General features: G+C 44.4%; 1 protein-coding gene across 1 annotated transcript in view; it reads right to left on the minus strand.

The window, feature by feature from the left end:
• The window catches only part of SUCO (SUN domain containing ossification factor), a 900323-nt gene that overhangs the window by 696802 nt on the left and 178966 nt on the right, over positions 1-24555 (minus strand). The gene's annotated exons all lie outside the window — the stretch shown is intronic.

Here is a 24555-nt window from a genome sequence, read left to right on the forward strand (position 1 = left end):
ACGCTACAGGGGAAGGCGAAAAACCTCCAGGGCCCTTGCCAATCCGCCCTGGAGGAAAATTCCTTCCCGACCCCAAATATGGCGATCAGCTAAACCCTGAGCATGTGGGCAAGAGTCACCAGCCAGCACCCAAGAAGGAATTCTCTGCAGTAACTCAGTTCCCATCCCATCCAACATCTCCCCGCAGACCATTGAGCAGACCTATCTGGTGGTAATCCAAGATCAATTGCCCAAATTAACGATCCTATCATAACATCCCCTCCATATACTTATCAAGCTTTGTCTTAAAGCCAGGAAAGTCTTTTGCCCCTACTACTTCCCTCGGAAGGCTGTTCCAGAACTTCACTCCCCTAATGGTTAGAAACCTTCGTCTAATTTCAAGTCTAAACTTCCTAATATCCAGTTTATACCCATTCGTCCTCGTGCTTACATTAGTACTAAACTTAAATAATTCCTCTCCCTCCCTAACGTTAACCCCCCTGATATATTTATATAGCGCAAGCATATCCCCCCGCAGCCTTCTTTTGGCCAGGCTAAACAAGCCAAGCTCTTTGAGTCTCCTTTCATAAGGCAGTTTTTCCATTCCTCGGATCATCCTTGTAGCCCGTCTCTGAACCTGTTCCAGTTTGAATTCATCCTTCTTGAACATGGGACACCAGAACTGCACACAGTATTCCAGATTGGATCTCACCAACGCCTTATATAACGGTACTAACACCTCCTTATCCTTGCAGGAAATACCCCGCCTGATGCATCCCAAAATCGCATTTGCTTTTTTAACAGCCATATCACATTGGCGACTCATAGTCATCCTGCTATCAACCAGTACCCCAAGGTCCTTCTCCTCCTCCGTCGCTTCCAACTGATGCGCCCCCAACGTATATCCAAAATTCTTATTATTAATTCCTAAATGCATAACCTTGCACTTTTCACTATTGTATTTCATCCTATTTCTATTACTCCAGTTTACAAGGTGGTTCAGATCTTCCTGAATAGTATCCCTGTCCTTCTCCGTGTTAGCAATACCCCCCAGCTTCGTGTCATCCGCAAACTTTATTAGCACATTCCCGCTCTTTGTGCCAAGGTCAGTAATAAAAAGGTCCTTGAGGGACTCCACTAGTGACCTCCTTCCAGCCTGACAGTTCACCTTTCAATACGACCCTCTGGAGTCTCCCCTTTAACCAGTTCCTTATCCACCTTACAACTTTCATATTCATTCCCATCTTTTCCAATTTGACTAACAGTTCCCCGTGCGGAACCGTGTCGAACGCCTTACTGAAATCTAGGTAAATTATATCTACCGCATTTCCTTTATCTAAGTAATCCGTCATCTTCTCAAAGAAGGAGATCAGATTGGTTTGACACCATCTACCTTTAGTAAATCCGTGTTGCAATTCGTCCCAATTACCATTGACCTCTATGTCCTTAACTACTTTCTCCCTTAAAATTTTTTCCAAGACCTTACATACTACAGACGTCAAGCTAACAGGCCTATAATTACCCGGATCACTTTTATTCCCTTTCTTAAAAATAGGAACTACATTAGCAATCCTCCAGTCATACGGCACAACCCCTGCCTAAGAAAACCGAAAGTCATAAAGCCAAGAGCAAGTAAGAGTGATCGAGGAGAACCGGGACATCTGAATCTGTGCTTACAAATTAAAATTCACTCCTCCCACCCTGCTGTTACTGCAGAACTGCCACGCAAAGCCAAGAGAGTACCTCCCCTCTTGCATTGCCTCTGTCACCTATGCTCTCAACAAGGCCCTGCTGGGACATTCACTCAGTAGCTACCAGTGCTGATTCCCAAGCACATCTCTATCTATTTCTTTAGGCTGTTCCTAGCAGGCCTGCTCCACTAAACTCACAGCCAGTTGTAAAGCAACCCACTTTCATTCTTAGTCCTGCACTGCCCTCTAGCGAATTTAGGTTGATTTAAGCACGTTCCAGTCAGCACCTGCTGTGTCCATATAAAACGCGGAAATTCAGTGGGGCAGATAGAGTAAACCCACTGTACACAAGTGAACAGAAAGGACAAGAATGGAGAGTTCTTTAGGTACACGAAAGTTCAGGAAGACACTCCTCTTTCCAAGTTAATCTCTAGGCTAGTGGAGATCACCTGCACCTAGGGTACACTAGCTCTTTGGGGCAAGAACCATCTTTTTGTTCTGTGCCTGTACAATGCCTTCTGCAGTGGGGTCCATGACCAGGACTCCAAGGCACTGCAAAAATACAGGTAATAAATAAATAAAAAATAATAAAAATAAAACATAGTTTGACCTGGCAGAATTAGACTTTTTGTTTTTATAATTTCAATGGATAATATAAATGTTTATTTTTTTAATCCTTTTTTCCTATTTTTATTACTTTAAATTATGGAGGAGCTCTGACAATTGAGGGGGGAGGAACAATAATTACTTCATGACAATAGAATCATGGGATCATGAACTGGAAGGGACCTTGAGAGGTCACCTAGTCCAGTCCCCTACACTCATGGCAGGACTAAGTATTATGTAGACCATCCCTGACAGGTGTTTGTCCAACCTGCTCTTAAAAATCTCCAATGGTGGAGATTTCACCACCTCCCTAGGCAATTTATTCCAGTGCTTAACTACCCTGTCAGTTGGGAAGCTTTTCCTAATGTCCAGCTTGAACTGCCCTTGCTGCAATTTAAGTCTATTGCTTCTTGTCCTATCCTCAGAGGTTAAGGAGAACAATTTTTCTCCCTCCTCCTTGTAACAACCTTTCGTGTACTTGAAAACTGTAATCATGTCCCCTCTCAGTCTTCTCTTCTCCAGATGAAACAAATTTTTCAATCTTCCCTCATAGGTCATGTTTTCCCTTTTCTCTGGACTTTCTCCAATTTGTCCACCTCTTTCCTGAAATGTGGTGCCCAGAACCGGACACAATACTCCAGCTGAGGCCTAAACAGTGCGGAGCAGAGCGGAAGAATTACGTCTCTTGCCTTGCTTACAATAGTCCTGCTAATACATCCCAGAATGATGTTTCCTTTTTTTGTAACAGCGTTACACTGTTGACTCATATTTAACTTGTGATCCACTATGACCCCAGGATCCCTTTCCACAGTACTCCTTCCTAGGCAGTCATTTCCCATTTTGTATGTGTGCAACTGATTGTTCCTTCCTAAATGGAGTACTTTGCATTTGTCCTTATTGAATTTCATCCGCTTAGAATAAACTGGTAAGGGTCAGTTTAGACTAAAACAAGTGTGGAGGAACAAAGGAGATGTACTAGCTAATCCCAACCACTTTCCCTACCCTACACAGGTGCTTGGAGGCTGATATTATCACTCCCAATTTATTCCCTCTCTGGAAGGCACATAGATTTGTCTAAGGTCATCCTGCAAGCTGCTGGCAGAGTTAGAACTAGAGCTTAGGTCTCCTGAGTCCCAGGCCAGTGTTCTATACAGTAGACACACTGCTTTCCTCTTAGAGGCTGCTGCTGCTGCAGCAGAGGTGGGAAATCCAGGCTTCCAACAAAAGGCCCTGTGAGTCTCGCTTTCTGAATGCAGCAGGGAGAAGGGGCATGGGTGGGCGAAGTGATGAGAGGCAGCACCTCTCTACCCCTGTGTACTCCCTCTCCTCTTATCCCATGATGTTGAGATGTTGAGATTCAAAAAGTTTAAATGTTATAATTGTCAATACACAAATCGTCAATACCATGTCAAAATATACAACATAAATAGCCTTAAGTCAAACACTAATAAGTTCTCATGCAGCATTTTTCTTATTTTGCCTATCTGTATATTTCAAATTATCAGTCCATGGAAATAGTGTATCATTGGTTTGTGTATACAATGAAATCAACATTTACTGATAAAAATCAAATCCCTTCCAAGTCTAAACATATTACATGTAGCCCTAAGGTATGGCAGATACCAAAATCTGGCCCTGCATTATATTTCACTTACTTACTTCCATTTTAAATCCTGTTATGCAGAGATTCATCACAGGACAGCAAGTAAAGTTACTGCACAGGATCCAAATTGGTGTGAGCTGTTTGTACAGGATTTCATTTGGCTGCCTGTAAGTTACAAGGTCTATGTAATTATCAGTGCCTAGAAGTAGATACAGTATGTAACCTTTCGATAGCATCTGAGGAATTCAGACCACTTTGTAGTTCTTAACCAATTATGCCTCAATATATCCCTGTAGGGTACATAAAGAATACATACAAAGATCACCAGTGACATGCAGCTCCCTCTGGGGTGGAGCAAAGCATCTGCTCAAATAGCTCACAAGATCTTAGGATGTAAAAAAAGCATATTGTAACTCTTCTGTGAGATAGGACATAAATAAAAGCTAGACCCCTTAGCCCTATGTTCCATGGTACATTTTGATTTCTACTTTTATAGATGATATAGTAACTGTTAGTGTAGTTCTTAGTAGCCATTTTGAATAGGGCTGAGGGCAGGCACACTATGAAATAGAGAATTCAATGGGCAGAGAGATTAAAATGATTTCTCACTAAATCGAATGAAATAAATCCAGGTCTGTGCAGAAGATCTCTCCAACAGCTTGAGTTTGGGGCCCAGCCATTGCATCATGATCAGGATCAAGAGGGTGCAGGATTTCTCTAGCACTTGCCACCACTGCTCGCGAGCACAGTAATTTGGAAATCAATAACCTGGAAGTGGGGGCCCATATTTCCTTGGTTTAAATCTGCTTCCATTACTTTATGCCCACGGCTTTCCTGCCCAGGGCCCAGTCCCCAGCCTATTGAGTGTTTTGCTGAGATCACTCGGAATTGGAATGGGCAGACCCTCAATCTCCAATTCATTCTATTATTTTTCCTTTACTACTTGTGTCTCTCCTCTCTGTGCAACCAGCATCTCTTTTCCTCTCAGGCCTAGTCTACACAGTTTTTGCACTGATATGACTATGCAAGTTAGCGGTGTGATTTTTTACCAAATTAGTTATCCCATCACACCCTCTAGTGTGGACACAGTTCTAACAGTATGAAGGTGCTTTATGCCGGTGTAGCTTATTCCTCTTTCCATAGGGCAATAGCTGTATTAGTATAAGCACTTTTACACCGGTAGATCTGCGTCCACACTTGGGGGGGTTGTACTGCTTTAACAATACCAGTATCATTAAAGAGGTACAACTTTTGTGTGTAGACAAGATCTAAGGGCTGGGCTACACTAGAAAGGGTTTGTCAGTATAGCTATACCAGCTACGTCCCTAGTGGAAATGGACCTTATACTAGCAAAAGAGTGTTTTTGCTAGTAAAACTTATACCAGTTCCCTGAACGAAATAAGCTACTCCAGCAAAAGGAGGGTTTTTTTTGTCATTATAACTGTATCTACACAGGGCTTTGTACCAGTATAAAAATCTCGTGAACAATCAGCCCCTTAAGCAACATGAATATTCTGGCCAACGTTTCTAGAGTAGAGCTGGCCTTAGCGTGTCTCCTAATTGCTTCCACTTGTGCCTGTCCTCTCTGCACCCCATCACATTGCCCTGAATTGTCTCTTTCCTCTGGTATAGATTCATAGATTCATAGATTCTAGGGTCAGAAGGGACCAATGTGATCATCTAGTCTGACCCCCTGCACAAAGCAGGCCAGAGAACCCCACCCATCCACTTCTATAACAAAACCCTAACCTATGCCTGAGTTATTGATGTCTTCAAATTGTGGTCTGAAGACCTCAAGCTGCAGAGAATCCACCCGCAAGTGACCCAGGCCCCACGCTGCAGGGGAAGGCGAAAAACCTCCAGGGCCTCTGCCAATCTGCCCTGGAGGAAAATTCCTTCCCGACCCCAAATATGGCGATCAGCTAAAGCCTGAGCATGTGGGCAAGACTCACCAGCCAGCACTCAGAAAAGAATTCTCTGCAGTAACTCAGATCCCATCCCATCCAACATCCCATCACCAACCACTGGGCATACTTATCTGACGATAATCAAAGATCAATTGCCAAAATTAGGCCCTCCCATCATACCATCCCTTCCATAAACTTATCAAGCTTAATCTTAAAGCCAGATATGTCTTTTGCCCCCACTACTCCCCTTGGAAGTCTGTTCCAGAACTTCACTCCTCTAATGGTTAGAAACCTTCGTCTAATTTCAGTCTAAACTTCCTAGTGTCCAGTTTATACCCATTCGTTCTTGTGTCTACATTGGTATTAAGCGTAAATAATTCCTCTCCCTCCCTAATATTAATCCCTCTGATATATTTATAAAGAGCAAGCATATCCCCCCTCAGCCTTCTTTTGGCTAGACTAAACAAGCCAAGCTCTTTGAGTCTCCTTTCATATGACAGGTTTTCCATTCCTCGGATCATCCTAGTAGCCCGTCTCTGAACCTGTTCCAGTTTGAATTCATCCTTCTTAAACATGGGAGACCAGAACTGCACACAGTATTCCAGGTGGGGTCTCACCAGCGCCTTATATAACGGAACTAACACCTCCTTGTCTTTGCTGGAAATACCTCGCCTAGTGCATCCTAAAACCGCATTAGCTTTTTTAACGGCCATATCACATTGGCAGCTCATAGTCATCCTGTGATCTACCAATACCCCAAGGTCCTTCTCCTCTTCTGTTGCTTCCAACTGATGCGTCCCCAATCTATATCTAAAGTTCTTATTATTAATCCCTAAATGCATGACCTTGCACTTTTCATTATTAAATTTCATCCTATTACTATTACTCCAGTTTACAAGGTCGTCCAGATCTTTCTGTATGATATCCCGGTCCTTCTCTGTGTTAGCAATACCCCTCAGCTTCGTGTCCTCCACGAACTTTATTAGCACATTCCTGCTTTTTGTGCCAAGGTCGGTAATAAAAAGGTTAAATAAGATTGGTCCCAGAACCGATCCTTGAGGAACTCCACTAGTAACCTCCTTCCAGCCTGACAGTTCATCCTTCAGTATGACCCGTGTAGTCTCCCCTTTAACCAGTTCCTTATCCACCTTTCAGTTCTCATATTGATCCCCAACTTTTCCAATTTGACTAATAATTCCACATGTGGAACCATGTCAAATGCCTTACTGAAATCTAGGTAAATTAGGTCTACCGCATTTCCTTTGTTTAAATAGTCTGTCACCTTCTCAAAGAAGGAGATCAGGTTGGTTTGGCACTATCTACCTTTAGTAAAATCATGTTGTACTTTGTCCCAATTACCATTGACCTCAATGTCCTTAACTACTTTCTCCTTCAAAATTTTTTCCAAGACCTTACATACTACAGATGTCAAACTAACAGGCCTATAGTTACTCGGATCACTGTTTCTCCCTTTCTTAAAGATAGGAACTATGTTAGCAATTCTCCAGTCGTACGGTAGAACCCCTGAGTTTACTGATTCATTACAAATTCTCGCTAACGGGCTTGCAATTTCATGCGCCAGTTCCTTTAATATTCTCGGATGAAGATTGTCTGGGCCCTCCGATTTTGTCCCATATGGCTTCTACCTCAGATGTGGTAATATCCACCTCCATATCCTCATTCCCATTTGTCATCCTTCCATTACCCCTAAGCTCCCCATTAGCCTTATTAAAGACTGAGGCAAAGTACTTATTTAGATATTGGGCCATGCCTAGGTTATCCTTAACCTCCTTTCCATCCTCAGTGTGTAGCGGTCCCACTTCTTCTTTCTTTGTTTTCTTCTTATTTATATGGCTATAGAACCTTTTACTATTGGTTTTAATTCCCTTTCCAAGGTTCAACTCTACTTGGCTTTTAGCCTTTCTCACTTTATCCCTACATGTTCTGACCTCACTAAGATAGCTTTCCTTGCTAATCCCACCCTTCTTCCACTCCTTGTAGGCTTTCTGCTTTTTCTTAATCACCTCTCTGAGATGCTTGCTCATCCAGCTTGATCTACAACTCATGCCTATGTTTTTTTTCCCCTTTCTTGGGATGCAGGCTTCTGATAGTTTCTGCAGCTGTGACTTAAAGTAATTCCAGGCCTCTTCTGCATTTAGATCCACAGGTTCTTCAGTCCAATCCACTTCCCTAACTAATTTCCTTAATTCTTTAAAGTTAGCCCTTTTGAAATCAAAAACCCTAGTCCCAGATCTATTTTTGTTTATCCTTCCATCTAGTTTGAACTGAATTAGCTCATGATCACTCAAACCAAGGTTGTCCCCTACAACCATTTCTTCTATGAGGTCCTCACTGCTCACCAAAACCAAATCTAAAATGGCATCCCCTCTTGTCGGTTCTTCAACTACTTGGTGAAGGAATCCATCAGCTATCACATCCAGAAAAATCTGATCCCTACTATTCTTGCTAGCACTTGAACTCCAGTCTATATCTGGGAAGTTAAAGTCTCCCATGATCACACATTTCCCATTAGTGTTTACTTCCTTAAAAACATTAAAGAGGTCTCTATCCATATCCAAATCAGATCCCAGCGGTCTGTAGCACACCCCAAGCACTGTCTCAGGGGAGGCTCTAGTAGCTTTTTTTCCCAGTGTGATTTTTGCCCAGACAGACTCTGTCTTGTCCATTCCATCACTTCTTATTTCTTTGCAGTTAACCTCCTCATTGATGTACAATGCTACTCCACCACCTTTGCCTTTATTTCTATCTTTCCTAAACAGCACATAGCCTTCAATACCCGTGCTCCAGTCATGACTACTATTCCACCATGTTTCTGTCATCCCTATAACATCTATTTCTTGCTCATTGCTTTGCTCTATTGTCTCATCATAGTCTTCTTGTATCTCTTCCATTCCCTTCTCCAGGCCTGTTGCATCCATCTTTCCCCTCCTTCCTCCCCAACACGAAAAAGTTATTTGTAAATTACTTGCCAGTTCTCAAGCTGCAGTATGTTTTAAAGCCAATAACTCCATGTACAGTAGCCACTCTCTTGTGGTTTATTTATCCTGCCTAGGGCACCTGCCAACCTCAGTTGCATTTCACTTTATACTGTGGCTTATGCTGCCATCTAATGGTCTCAGGTTAGAACTGCATCTGGTATGTATCCACAATCACCATTATTATTACGACCAAGTGAGTATTCACCCGCAAAAGCTGATGCTCCAATACGTCAGTTAGTCTATAAGGTGCCACAAGACTCTTTGTCCCTTTTTACAAATCCAGACTAACATGGCTACCCCTCTGATACCTGACATTATTATTATGGTGGTTTTCAATCTTTTTTCACTTGCAGACCCCTTTGGAAATTTCGAATGGAGGTGCAGACCCCTTTGGAAATCTCCTGTCTGTATATATAGTTGAATTCTGATCAGACTAAGTCTTAGGATGCAAACTAACTGAACAGAATTCAACTGTTAAATGTTGCACGTGCTCAGCACGGCATTTGACACAGCGTGAGAAAGGGCACTAAACGGTTGGCTTCTCTGGTAATGACACTACTTCGAGATTTTGACCTGTAGGTAGGGGGATTCACATACTTTTGATCAATTAGAAAAACAGAATGCCTTTTCTGGGATCTGAAACTTTGTTTTCATAGTCATCTTTCACAGACTCCTTTAGACCAGAGGTGGGCAAACTACGGCCCACGTCCTGGCAGGCCCTTGAGCTCCCGACCGGGGAGGCTAGCCCTCGGCCTCTCCCCCGCAGCCTCAGCTCACCTTGCCCTCAGCGCTGCGGGAGCCGCTGGAGTGTAGTGTGTTAAATTGCTCCCCATAGGACTGTGCTACTTACAGAGCACAAGGACTGGCAGCTGTAATACACCGTTGGTAGCACAGTCCTATGGGGAGCAATTTAATATACTACACACCGGGTAGGGAAGGCTGTGCCTCCCCAGACAACCTGGCCTACGACCCCTATCCGCCCCTCTAACTTCCCACCCCCTGACTGCCCCCTTCAGAACACCTGACCCATACACACACACCCCCGCTCCTTGTCCTCTGACTGCCCCCTCTCAGGACCACTCACCCCAACCGCCCCCCCCCGAGACCCCACCACCAGCACCACTCCCTGTCCCCTGACTGCAGTTCTGATATTTGTTACATAACTGTCCCCACTGGTTTGGCTGACAGGAGAAGACCAGAAATGCCAACACAGCTATGGACACAAGAGGCTGATTGCACAGCACTGTGGGACACGAGGTCAAGGAGAACGTTGGAGTTCCTAACTATGCAGAAGAGAGCAGTGTTTGTTCTATGGCCAGAGGAAAAGCCAGGCTGAAAACAATCAAGGATGTTGTCGTGTGACACATAGCTGAGGAGGGTAGAGATTATCTTTTAGGGCAAGAACTGTCTTTTTGTTCTAGCACAGTCTGGTCTATGCTTATGGTCCGGCTGTGCAAAGACAGGCACAGCCACTAGATAAATAATTCTATCCAAAAAGCTACATTAAAAGAACAGTGAGGCTGCAAAGTCCAGCATTCCAAAGTTAAAAAGTGCCAGAATTTGGGTTGCCCAGGCAATCTGAGGCCTGGTCTACACTAGGTGGCGGGGTCGATGTAAGATACACAACTTCAGCTACGGGAATAACATAGCTGAAGTTGAAGTATCTTAGTTTGATTTACGTCCCGTCCTCTCGGCGCGGGATCGACGGCTGCGGTTCTCCGTGTCAACTCCGCTGCCGCCACTCGCCCTGGTGGAGTTCCGAAGTCGACGGGAGTGTGTTCGGGAATCGTTATATCGCATCTAGATGAGACACAATATCCCCGATAAACCGATCGCTACCCGCAGATCCGGCGAGTAATGTAGATGTATCCTTAATTTGGCCACTTTGTGCATTATGGTAAAGTCTTTAATTACATGAGCATATATGTACTGTTTTTTCCACAGGACCACTGCCTCATTCACTGCACAGGACAGATGGTGCTCAGGGAACGAGTCAAAGTCATGTAACGAAAGAGGCCATTGTCTACAGAAGCTCTACCTCATTTGTTGCAGAAGTTGGAAGGTGTGTCATGAAGCATGGGATTGCAGGAAAAGAAAGGATGCTCTCATAAAGCCTCTGCCCCAGAGTCCCTGAGTGCTGCCAGGCAAGTCACTTAACCCAGACTTTTCACAGGGGGGCACTAGTTGTGTGCTCCTCATTGTGTGGATGCCTGATGTGAAAGACCTGGAACCAGATTTGCTGATGCGCTGAGTGCTCACAAATTGTGAGTCACAACTGCAGTTGTGGAGCTTCACTTTGTCAAGTGCTATACACATGCTAGGTATACTGAAAAATCAAGCCCTGGGTGTCTCAAGTTGGGCATTCCAAATTAGTGGCCACTTTAGACAATTTTGGCCTTAATTTCTCTCTGTGTCTCAGTTCCCCATGTGTAAAGTGGGGATAATACCACCAGTCACCTGACAGGGGCACTGTAGACATAAATACATTAATATTTCAGAAGCCCTCCAGGGCCGCCCGGGGAGGGGCAAGGGGGGCAATTTGCCCCAGGCCCCACAGGGACCCCCATGAGAATGTCAGAGGCTCCCCCTGGCCCCAGTCCCTCCTCCGCCTTCCCCCATCCCCCGGCACCTCAGAGCTAAAGCAGTATGGCTCAGGCGAGGCCTGAGCTCCTCCTGCTCAGACCCGTGTGGTAAGGGGGCAGGGCTGCGAGCTCAGGTCCCGCGAGAGCCACGTTGCTGCAGCGCTGTCCAGGGCTGCTCCTGGATACGGTGCACTGAGACTCCAGGAGAGGGGGGGAGGCAGGGGTAAGCAGCATAGTAAGGGTGCTGGTACCGGGGGAGGGGGGGCTGGATAAGGGGCAGTCAGGGGACAGGGAGGGGGCAGAGGTTGGTGGGGGCAGTCAGGGGATGGGGAACAGGGGGTTGGATCGTGGGCATTCGGGGGTCTGTCAGGACTTGACAGGGAAGTGGATAGGGGTTGGGGCACTCAGGGGACAGGGAGCGGGGTGGGTTCGTGGCATCCCAGGGTGGTGCTTGGGGGGATCTCTGGGGGACGGTGAGGGGACAAGGAGCAGGATGGGTTGGGGATTCTGAAGGGGGTAGTTGTGGGGCAGGAAGTGGGTAGGAGTCGGATGAGAGCAGGGCCAGGCTGTTTGGGGAGGCACAGCCTTCCCTACCCTGAAGCTCATTCAGCAGTTTGAGGCTTGCCGATAGCTATTTAACACAAAGAGCCAAGCTGTTATTTTTTCCCTTCTCAAATGCCAAATTATAGTCTACATTTAATTTCAGTACCATAGGGAGATTCATGTCAGGGGAGGGTAGCTTCATTTAAAATTAGCCACTTTAGATTAACAGTGATAGAACCAAGAGAGCCATGGGGGAGGGATCACATGAGAAGAGCAATATCCTACACCACCTACCTCCTTCCCAACCTACCAAGGGAGACCCTCCTCCCCTGTGTTCCCCGAGGCTCCAGAGGGGTTAATTCAGTGGTTCTCAAACTTTTGTATTGGTGACCCCTTTCACATAGCAAACCTCTGCGTGTGACCTCCACCTTTAAATATATAAAAAGTGTTTTTAATATAACATTATTATAAATGCTGGAGGCAAAGCAGGGTGTGAGGTGGAAGCTGACAGCTTGCGACCCCCAGTAATAACTTCATGACCCCCCTGAGGGGTCCTGACCCCCAGTTTGAGACCCCCTGGGTTAATTTAATTTTAGCACCCTGTGTCCATTCACAGGCATGTGCTATTTTGAGCATTTCAGTTTTCACAACATAGGCTCATCCCAGATTCTGGAACAAACTCAAATGCTCAGTTCGTGGAGTATGTACATAAGCTATTCTAAAGACAAACCCACAGTAACCGTCTCCAGTTTGTGAGGGACCCCTTGGAGCCAATCTCTAGGAAACAGATAAAGTCATGGAGGTTAAATCCATTAGTGGCTATTAGTCAGGATAGGTAAGGAATGGTGTCCCTAGCCTCTGTTTGTCAGAGAGTGGAGATGGATGGCAAGAGAGAGATCTCTTGATCATTACCTGTTAGGTTCACTCCCTCTGAGGCACCTGGCATTGGCCACTGTCGGTAGACAGGATACTGGGCTGGATGGACCTTTGGTCTGACCCAGTATGGCCATTCTTATGTTCTAACCTAAATGAACCCAAAGTTATGGAGACAGATATGAGTCAAGGAAGCCACAGAGTATCAGAAACCTGGAAAAATCTCTGACTGGATGGGCTCAGGCGTTTGGTCACAAAATGAAGTGGTTCAAAAGTTTTGGATTTTTTTTAAGCAGAATTTTTTTTATTATTTCTTTAAACAATCAAACACAGCAAGCAGCAAATATTTGGCCACACACTTTTGAAACCCCAAACCATGTTCAGGTTTTGACAGACTAATTTCAGCTTTTCAATTAAAGAAAACCACAACACATTTTGAAGGAAAGCAGACATTGTCCATGATTTTTTCTGCTTTTTAAAAACCCCTAGTTTTCGATCCAAAAAAAGTTTTGACGGAAAATACTTGTCCAATGCTTTTAATGAGCTTTAGTGCCTTTTAGCACTAGCTGATGCTGAGAACCAGTGATACCTTGTAAAGTGACTTGAAAAGAAGTTTTCTCAACACTGGGTTTGTGCCAAGATGCGAAAGGTTTTTAAATGTTATTTTTCCCAGGGCAGGGGGACAAGGGGGCAAGTGGGCAGGGGCCCCCATGAGAATATAGTGTTCTATAGTATTGCAACTTTTTTTATGGAAGGGGACCCTGAAATTGCATTGCCCCAGGCCTCCTGAATCCTCTGGGCGGCCCTGAAGCCCTCCGATACCATGGTGAGAGCGCAGCAGAAATGCCCAGGATACAATTAATAATTCTCTATTCAGTGCAGAGTGTGGAGGGTTTGCAGTAAATAAGGCCCAGAGCCACAGACTGAGTTAGGACAATAAAAAGAAATAAGTGCCCAATTGCTGACTGAGGCAGGGGTCCTGTGGAAGAACTGGTATGTGATCATGCCATTAAAGACTCTATGATAATGCATATGCACAAGAGGGCTTGTCATAAACAGATTGTTAAGGGTTAATGTCTCTTGTACTGTAAAGGGTTACAAGCAGGGAACGGGACACCTGACCAGAAGACCAATCAGAAGACAAGATACTTTTAAATTTGGGCGGAGGGAAGCTTTTGTGTGTGTTCTTTGTCCATTGTGTGTTCTTCTCTCGGAAGGTCTGAGAGAGACCAGACATTACTACAGGCTCTCTAAGTTTCTTTTCTAATAGTAAGTAAAAACAGGCGGTTTAGGTTTTTTGATTGTTTTACTCTATTTGCAATTGTGGATCTGGCTGGTTAACTCTTATATGTGTAGTTGCTGGGAATATTTTGATTTGTATTGGTACTAGGGGGAAAGTCTCTTTCTGGTGTCTGTAAGCTATAGGACCCTGTAATATTTACATCTTGAAGTTACAGAGATAATTCTTTACTTTTTCCTTTCTTTCATTAAAAGATTTCTTTTTAAAGAACCTGATTGATTTTTTTTCTTGTCTCCCTTGTTTTATTCCAGGGGATTGGGATAACTCACCAGGACAGGTGGGGGAGACGGGAGGGGGAGAGAGAGAATCTCTCTCTGTTTTCCTTAAATGTGTTTGCCTCTTTGTGGAAGGGAAGGGAGATGCTTCTCTGTATGGTGATTTAGAGGTTGGATCAGTATCTCTCAGGATAGCCCAGGGAGGGAAATTCTGAGAGGGAGAAAGGTGGGGGGAATCATTTATTTCTCCTTGTTTTAAGAACCCAAGGGATCTGGGTTCTTGGGGTCCCCAGGGAAGTTGGGGAGGTCAGAGTGTCAATTAAGGTTTCTTGTGCAAACTGAATTCTGGCATTTCCTAACTTTCAAGGGCTTGGGCTTTGCAACCTTAGTGTTCTTTTCACATGGATTTTTTTAATGTCATTTCCTAATTTCTTTCGCTCTCACACACACACACCCTATGTGGTATTACATGGACCCATACGGAGCCATAAGCAGTGTTCAGATCAACAACACAGGTCTCTGCCACTTGAGCTAGTAGAGTAACCAGTAGAAGTGGCAGGGTCGGTAGGCGGATCAGGCACGAGAGGAGTTTGGAACACACTCTTTGCCTGTGGGCTTCACAGCTATTTGCTGATGACAAAAAACTCTGAGTTCCTGGGTTCAATTCCAGGTTCTGGAGAGTAGTCTGTGCTGGTGGCTATAGATCCCTCTGTACCTAAACCCCTTTTCTCCTGCTCTGCTCCTGCCCACCACCCATAAACACCCCTACTCTTGCCCCCTTCTGTTCTGTGGCTATCTGCAGCTCCTATCTCCCTCCCCCTCTGTTCTTTTCCTACCCAACCCTCCTCTGCACTCCCAGTCCCTCCCACTGGCTCCAGCAACCCTCACCCCGTTCATTCAAAGTCAGGCTGCACCCTCCCCATCCTCACTGCTTGGGTGCCAGGAGGGGGAGCACTGCATCCAGGAAAAAGCCTCCCTGCTCTCAGTTCTGGGGCCCCGCAGCACAGTGGCTCACAGCAGCAATTGCAGAGAAAGTCTTGCTCAGCACATGCAACCCTGGGCTGGAGTGTGCTTGGATGCTGTATGGGAATGGTACAGTCCAGTTACACACAAGAGCCATAAGGGGCTGGAGCACGCACAGTGCAGATGAAACCTTCAGACATGTCCTCTGCCAAACCTAGCCTGCCTCCACTGGGCATACCATCGCTGACATTTTGCAGAGGCTGACAAACTTGGCTAAACTTGGGTGAATTTTCAATGGAAAAGCAAAAGGCACTCGCTGATGCTCAGGCCACCCCCTCCCAAATTTCAGGTCTCAACTCAAACTATGGAGGCCCAGGAGGTTCTCGATGAAACAATTCTAAGAATTTTTTTTTTAATGTGGGCAAACCAATGTATTTTCCCTTAATCTCCTTCTCAGAAATGGCTGAACCGTTTTAGCCATTTTAATCTGAGGCAGACATTCCACGTGGGATGTTTTAGCCCAAATGGTTAGTTTAGCAAAGATATAAGCAACCCCAAACAGATCTTCTAATGGGAAGTAGGTCTCCCAGCTCTGCCCATACCTATAACACTGTGCTGGGAGAAGGCTAGAGAGAGGGTGGCAGTGAGAGAGGTTGTCAGGGGCCACTCACCTAAACTCCCCCTTATCGTTCCAGAGGGACATATGAAGCCACCTGGGGATTGTAGTGTAAGGAGAATCTGGGGGTGGCCAAGAGCCATGCCACCCCACTCACAGTCTTGGGCATGAGGGGTGGGGGCAGTCACCGTGGAAAGAGCACACAGCTAGGACATATCTCTGCTCTGGCTACTCCCAGCTGCTGGAGTAGCTCCTTGGGCCGTGAGCAGCTGGGTACGTGTGAGGCTAGTTGTCAGGCTGCTCCAGCTTTCACAGGGGACTGGTGGAAGAGTCAGTATTGCCAACTCCAAGAGGTCAAAAGAGAAGAGCGTGCTCTGCCTGCAGAAGCTCTGATTGGTTATTCTGCCCCAGGAGGCGAGCAAGAGGGACAAGCAGCCAATCAGAGGGCTCGCATATATTAGTGGGCCAGAGCTTCCAGTCTGACCACTCTTGTAAGTGACATGATTTTGGCTAAGAACAACTGCAAGACTTGGAGGCACTGCTAGTCCCTAATTAGTCCTTAGATCTGTAGATTGCAGAGGTGACTTAAATCTACTGTTGCCCCTCCAGCCTCTGATCCCACACTGAACACAGCTTGGATAGAGCAGAGAATCAGGCCCATGGAATTCATCCATACTTTCAACCTCTTCTGCCCGGTTACATTGTGTTGGTGTGAGCTGTTACATAGCCGATCCCTGCACCTCAGAAGTGGCTGCATTTCAGCAGTGAACAAAGCATAGCCTATATTTCAGTATTTCCATATTTTGTCAACCTTTACTAGTACATCATCAAGGTAAAATATCATACAACTGTGAAAATGTATTCACCTAATAGTGTTACAAATAGCACCCAAGAGTATGGTCACAGAAATCCACTACTGGGCCAGAGGAGGGGACCCAGTGGTTCAGAAGTGGGCAGCACTTCCACACAGCCAACAGAACTAAAGGAAGGTGAGGAATATGGTGAGGCTGGGGATGCAGGGGAAGTGGGCAGATTCAGGGGGGTCCAGCCTGCAATGCAGAAGAAAGAAAATCCAAAACCTAGCAGGAGTCTCTCCCCCGCCTGCGCTATGCAAATCTCCTCAAACCTCTGGCTGCAACATGGCAGCTCTGCTCTTTGATCTCAGCAGCTGATTTTCATTTGGGGATGCCCATAAAGTTGTCGAAGTTGCAGAGAAGCCGTTTGTGATGCATCTCACCTTCTGTGAGGAGCGATCATTATCAGGCTTAGAGAGTTGATCTCACAGTTTCTTGAGGGAATCTGCATTGTGAATCACCCAGGAGTGGGCGGGTGGTTTCTTGTTGTGCACGTCGGAGTGATCTCAATGCATAAGATGATTAAAAACAAAGCACATATGGGGGCAGGTGGACTAGCTGGAAGAATGCCATTTTTCCTAGTCTTTGAGCTGCTGGGTACTATTATTTATTATCTGTATCACAGCAATACCCAGCTAAGATCAGCCCCCACTGTGCTAGGTACTGTACAAACACAGTCAGAATCCCTGCTCCAAAGAGTTTACAATCTGTATAGATCAGGGGAGCAAAGGAGGAGACAAAGCATTAGTACAGACAAGGAGATGAGGCTCACAGAGATTAGGATGTTCATCCAAAGGGACATAGAGAAGCTGTGGGAAGCCAGGAATTGAACTCACCCTCTTCTGAGGTATATTAAATCCAGGCAGGAATGAGCTCATGAAGCACTGAACTAAAATCTGGGACCAACAAAGGGGACAATTCTCCTACAGCTTCAATTCTCCTCCTCCAAAAAAATTTGTTTTTGCCAGTTGGAGACAATGATTGGAATGGCCATTGGGCCAGATCCTGACCTAGCATAGATCAGCATTTCTCCCCCAAAATCAATGGAGCTGCCTATGTGTACAGCAACTGGGGATCTGGCCCTGTATATTTGTAAAGTTTTTCTCTGTACATTAGTCCCCTCCCTGCCATGTTTCCTCACTTGCCATGGTTTCTGCTCCATTCCCATTTACCTTTATTAGTCTCCATTATCTTCTCCTCAGCCACAGGACTGACAAACACTTTAGAAGGACCTTATTCCAATAGATGAAGCAGCTTCCCCTGGACCCTTCTTATGGTTTGGTGTATATCACATATTGCCCCCTCACACTGCCCTGTAGCAGCAGGTACTGAGTAGCTGATTTCAGGTGCCACTGACACATTCTGTGAGGGACCTATAGCTTTCCTCAGGCAAAGTAAGCCCTGCAGAGACAGGGACCTCTCCAGGAAAGCCAAGCAGTTAAATTACAAAACTGACCTTGCTGTGCAATGAGAAGGTTTTCCTCATTTGTAAGAAACTGGGATGTTTTGAATTTGGGGTGCTAAACCTCTATAATCCTCAGAACCTGTGACCATCCCATCCACAGCTTCTTCCTATTTAAAAGGGTTTCAGAAACACCGTGGTGGCTCTCAGCCCCTTCTCTTTATGGCATTGTAGGGCAATCGAATGGTTGTGATGACAGCCTGGTTAGCACAAATCCTTTTATTTCCTCTCTCCCTGGGATCAGGTCCAGCCACTGAAGAGGCAAGCTGATTTCTCTAAAGAAAGGGGAAAAAAGCTTTGTAGATTCTGTTGCCACTGCTTGAATCCCTCCTCTAAATGCACCCCTTCCCAAAGACCTGTGGACACTAGCCCTATCCACGGGAAAATATTCAGTCTCCTGGTTAGATAAAGACATAGGCACAAAGCATAAAATCCCTACACAAATTACACAACTCACAAGATGTGTGCTGAGTTTCACCATTCACTCCAGTTCTCACTGCATCCCCTCCCCCATAAGTTCTTTGTATGCCCTCTGTTTGGATGGTAAGCTCTTTGAGGCAGGTACCATGTTTTAAAGATACCTACTATTTACAAAGTTGATGCTCTACAATTAAATAAAATGATAATAATACATACATACTTTGGAAACTTCTAGAGTTTGAGATCCTCAGATGAAAGGTGCTGTGAGAGTATTAGTGTTATTATAAGTAATAGAGTTCCATCCAGGACAAAGCATGGGATCAGTGGTGACCCTCAAGATCCAGGATATTCATTTAGAGACTGAATGTATGAAATAGTTAATACTACTAATTCCATGGCTCATTGAGTGGGCGTAAGCAAGCAATAACCAATGCATTAATAAATGTATGTTATGTAATAATCTTGCATCGGCTGAGAAGGGATTAGAAGACATGAATCAGATTCTCCAAAACTAGTGGTACACTTGCATGCCCAGAAATCATAGAGTCATAGACATATAGGGCTGTAAGGGACCTTAAGAAGTCATCTAGCCCAGTGGTTCTCAACCAAGGATACATGTACCCCTGGGGGCACACAGAGGTCTTCCAGGGGTACATCAACTCATCTAGATATTTGCTTGGCTTACAACACGCTACATAAAAAGCACTAGCAAAGTCAATACCAACTAAAATTTTATACAGACAATGATTTGTTTATACTCCTCTATATACTACACACTGACATGTAAATCCAATATTCCAATTGATTTATTTTATAAATTATATGGTAAAAATGAGAGAGTCAGCGATTTTTCAGTAAGAGTGCTGTGACACCTTTGTATTTTTATGTCTGATTTTATAAGCAAGTCATTTTTAAGTGAGGTGAAACTTGAGGGTATGCAAGACAAATCAGACTCCTGAAAGGGGTACAGTAGGCTGGAAAGTCTGATCTAGTCTATTCCCATGTTGAGGCATGACCAAGTAAACCTAGACAGGTGTTTCTCTAACTTGATCTCAAAAAGATCCAATGATGGGGATTCCACAACCACCCTAGGTAGTTCTAGTAGTCAACTACCCTTACGGTTAGAAAGCAACCTAAATCTCCCTTGCTGCAAATTAAGCGAATGTACTAGCAGTAAAAACAACCATGTGTCAGTCCAGGTCCAGTATATTCATATACAAATAGTAAGGTTGTGTTTTTTTAAAAATCATACAGGTTTTGGAAAGTTATGGAGCAGCATGTAGGAGAATCAGATCAGGTTCCTCCTGGAAGGATTTTGCTAAGCCATTGAAATCCCAGATTTATCTGGAAATTTGATGATCCAAGGGAACTGGAGTTTAAACTGAAATAAACAATACTCAACTTACCAGTTCACTATCATCAGGACAAGTTTATAAAAGCAGAGGGACAGAAGTGTGATAATAACTAATTTCAAGCTAGAAAATGTTAGTCACAGTACTACATGACACAGCAGGGAAAAAAGCCCAACACACTGGAACACACCAAAATGTAGAATTCCTTATGTCTTTTTTTAGAAGGAGACTCATACTATGATCTAAAGAAGAAATTCCTTGGGTGACCCTGCCAAGCTCAGTGACTGGGTCTCTGTCACTCAGAACTGTGGATAAAAGTTCCAAAATCATCTTAGTGACTTAGGAGCTCAAATCTAATTTTCAAAAGTGATTTCAGCACATGGGTGCATAAGTCTCCCCAAAAGTCAGTGGGACTTGGGCTTCTAAGTCATGACCCAGGCTTTGAAATCCTTAGATGGAAGGTGCTCTCCTCATTGGCTTTCAAGCAGAACTGAGGGGCAGAGGTGGGGCAGGAGCATCATTTCATTAAAAAAAAAAGTGTTGGGGTTTTGTTTCCACTTTGGCAGATTTTGCCAGATAGTAGCAAAACAAGCCCAGTCTCCTCTGCTATTTTCCAACCACGATGCAGAGAGGAGGGAGCTGGAAAGAAACCCAGCTGAGACATGAGCAGCGGAGGAAGGTGAGACATGTTTGTGCCAGGCAAATGGAAAAAGATTAAAGGTTCCTTTAAAAAGGAGGATGCCTCCGGGTTAGTGCTGGATGAAGCAGCACAATTCATGGAGAAACAGTGTCCCTCTTAAAAGAGTGGATGGGGTCTGTATTGATCTAAAGCACCAATCACCTGAGTGTCAATCTGTTTCCTTAAAAGGTTACTGGAAAGCAAAACTATCTGAAGGGTATCTATTGGGTTTCCGGGAACTATCTGAAGGGTAGAACAAATGTCACCTTCATAGACCCACCAGTGTCTGGGATGGCTGTGGGGCTGAGCCCATTCTCCCTCCTTCTACGTCAATGTATGGAACCAATGTGGTGGTGGAGGAGGAGGAGAAGCTGGAAATATCGATGTACACTTGGACTGAGAACTCCTTATCTCATCAGATTAGCTTGAAGATGGGAGGCTTTGGGTAGGGTTTCATCCTGGTTACCCGGAATCTGAAATGATTTAAGAGCCTGTCTACGAGTGTCCCATGATACCTGTGCCTAATCCAAGTAAACTGATGGACTCAGAGCATTTTTCAGACCAGTGATCACCCTTATTCCAACAAGGCAGCATGAATGCATATAACTCCCTTACCTTTAGGCACATTTCCATTGAGGACTCCACTAGATCTGCAGCATGTCTGCCAGGGTCCCACAGCAGCTCCAGTCCAATCCAGCACACTCCAGTCTCCTGTGTCCCAGAAACTTAGCCAGAAACAGGTTGGTGAGCTCCAGTGCTACTGCTCATATATCAGGGAATTTTCATATCCAGCTCCAGTCTTTGCCTGTGTAGTCTATCAAAAGCAAAAAAATGCACTCAGGTAGGTCTTTTAATTAGCTCCTTAAGGAACAGCCAATAATCCTCTCAGAAGCAGATGAAATGCAGCTGTGGTCAGATGAAATATCTGAAGCTGAGCTACCAAGTGGTTTCCTTTCTTGTAAACATATTTTGATTCCTGTTTGACTGCAGGGCTGGCTGCGGGGTTTTTCTCCCCTTTATTATTATATTTTCCTGCGCAACAAAACTTAGCCAAGATTTATTATTTCTGTGTTGGTCCACTCTAAGAGAAGAAGATTTGACATTTCTATAAGTATCTTCCATCCTGAAGAATCCCAAAGTACTTAAAAAAAATAAACCCCATGTGAAATGCAGCCATCTCTGGGATGGAAAGCTGTAAACAGTATGACACAAAGCACTATGTGGTCAAGCAGTGTTTTGGCCAAGGACACCAAGGCAAAAATCCCATCCTTAGGCAAAGCCCCATGGAATCATTCATATCCATGCAGATTAGATAAGACCTACACTTCTTAAGGTCTCACCTGAAAGAGCAGAGAGAAAACTTCCTGGCACTCAATATATCTATCTGAGAAGGCTTAAGAGCTGAGTCAGCCCTGCTGGGCTTTGGAGAAAGGCACATGAACCGCCAATGGCTGGAAGTTAAAGCCAGACAAGTACAAATTAGAAATTCAAATGAGAAAAAAGGCACAAGTTTTAGCAGTGAATATGGTTACCCATTGGAACCTTCTCATTAAAGCAGGTCTTTCAAATTGGATGTTTATGCTGCTAAAGCTCAATCCTCCAGAACCAGCCAGTGAGCTTTTAGGATGGATGGTCTCCCATCTATTGGTAGTCCCTCCACCTGGGCCACCCATCTGGCCTTTGAGGCACAAACTACCCCCAAGGTCTAGAGACTCTGTTGTGTCAGTGACACTGCCCAAATGAACAACAGCCACACTGCAGCTCATGCAGCCAAAACAGTGAAGGAATGAATGATTACAGCTGGGGGCAGATATTAGTTACCCTGCTCAGTGCCAAACTGGCTTCAAATTCCCACAGCAAGTCTGGAGTCACTGGTAAGTGTTTGACATGATTAATAGATTAATAGAATCTAAGGCCAGAATCATAGACTTGTAGGACTAGGAGGGACCATTAGATCATCTAGTCTGACCATTTGTATAACAAGTCCTTAAATTTCACCTGGTTATCCCTGTATAAAGAGTACCTTCCAGAAAGACATCCAGGCTTGATTTGAAGACCTCAGAAGATGGACAATCCACCACTTCCCTTGGTAGTTTGTTCCAATGGTTCATCACACCAACTGTTAAAAATCTGAGCCTTATTTCTCATTTTAATTTGTATGGCTTTAACTTCCAGCCACTGGGTCTCAGTACGCCTTTCTTTGCTAGACTGGAGAGTCTTCAGTACCTGCTATTTTCTTCTTATCAAAGTACCTTTACACCATAATCAAGTTACCTCTCAATCCTCTTTTGGATAAGCTAAAGTGAAGGTGCTCTTTAAGTCTCTCACTACAAGGCTGTTTTGCCAGCCCTCAAATAATTTTTGTATTTCTTTTCACCTTCTCCAATTTTTCAACATCCTTTTTAAAATGTGGATTCCAGAACCAGATGCAGCATTGTTCTCACTAATGCCACATGCACAGATAAAATCATGCCTCCCTACTCCTATGCCGCTGTTTATACATCCACGGATCACATTAGCCCTTTTTGCCACGGCATCACCCTGGGAGCTCATGCTGATTTACTTGTCCACTGTGACCCCTAAATCCTTTTCAAAGCCATAACTTTCCAGGATACAGTCCCCCATTCCTTGTTTCTAGATGTACAACTTTGTATGAAAACAGATTTTGTTTGAATCGGCCAAGTTCCCAAGCAATCCAGATTGCTCAGTCTGATGTCCGGCCCTCATCATTATTTATCATGCCACTAATCGTTGTGTCATTTGCACATTTTACTAGCCGTGATTTTATATTTACTTCCAGATCACTGGTGAAAATGTTGAACAACACTGGGTCTAACACCAGTCCCTGGAGAACCCAACTGGAAACACCACCATTGTACAATCATTCCTCACTGATGACAACTTGTTGCAATCTGTCAGTTAGTTAGCTCTCCAATCCATTTAACATATGCTTTATTGATGTTGTACTGTGCTAGTTTTTTAATCAGAATGTTGGGTAGTACTAAGACCAAACACCTTACAAACATCTACCTTTATCAACCAAACTTGTAGCCCCATCAAATAGGAGATAAGACCTATTTCCCATAAAACCATGTTAACTGGCATTAAATATATACCTATCCTTAATTCCTTATTAATTGAATTCTTTATTAGCTTTTCTGCTATTGCTCAAGGTTGATATCAGGCTAACAGGTCTACAATTACCTGTCTTATCCCTTTTAAATATTGGCACAATGTTAGAACTCTTCCGGCCTTCTGCAATTTTCCCAATAGTCCAAGACTGATTAACAGTTAATCTCTCCACTTCTCACATTAACTCCTGCCTGCCTGCATGGTCTGTCAGCTTAACTCTGTCAAGCTGGTGACGCACTCATTATAAAACCTGGCCTTGCTTGGGAGGCTTTTTGCTTGCATAGTGGCTGATGAGTACAATAACTCGGCTAACAAGGTTACAAAAGGCAAGTGAGTCATCACTGAGCAATGTGATGTTACAGCAGGGTAAGAGGTGTTCTGTGCCATTTTGGTGTGCACTAGATCAGTTTCTCACTCAAATACTAAATACTTCAGTGATAAGCCAGCCTAAAACTGCTTGATTTGGATACACTTATGTTTGCTATCAGGAAACATCTCCTAGCCATGAGATGGCCTAAGGGAAGCGCTGGAAGCCCCATTACTTGAATCAATTAAAATTAAACTGGGCAAAGCCCAGGAGAATATACCATAGGGAACAATCCTGCATTAGCTGGGTGGTGAATGGACTAGAAAAACTCACAAATTATATCCATCTCTAACTTCTACACAGTGAAAACTTCAAATTCTTATTTGGTTCTAAATTAACTCTTTGGGGCTCTTTTTTGTGTTTTAAATGGGTCAACTCAGCCTCCCATTTAGCATCTGCCAATAAATACAGA

Source organism: Gopherus flavomarginatus, chromosome 7 (assembly GCF_025201925.1).
Source record: "Gopherus flavomarginatus isolate rGopFla2 chromosome 7, rGopFla2.mat.asm, whole genome shotgun sequence".
Taxonomy (NCBI): Eukaryota; Metazoa; Chordata; order Testudines; family Testudinidae; genus Gopherus; species Gopherus flavomarginatus.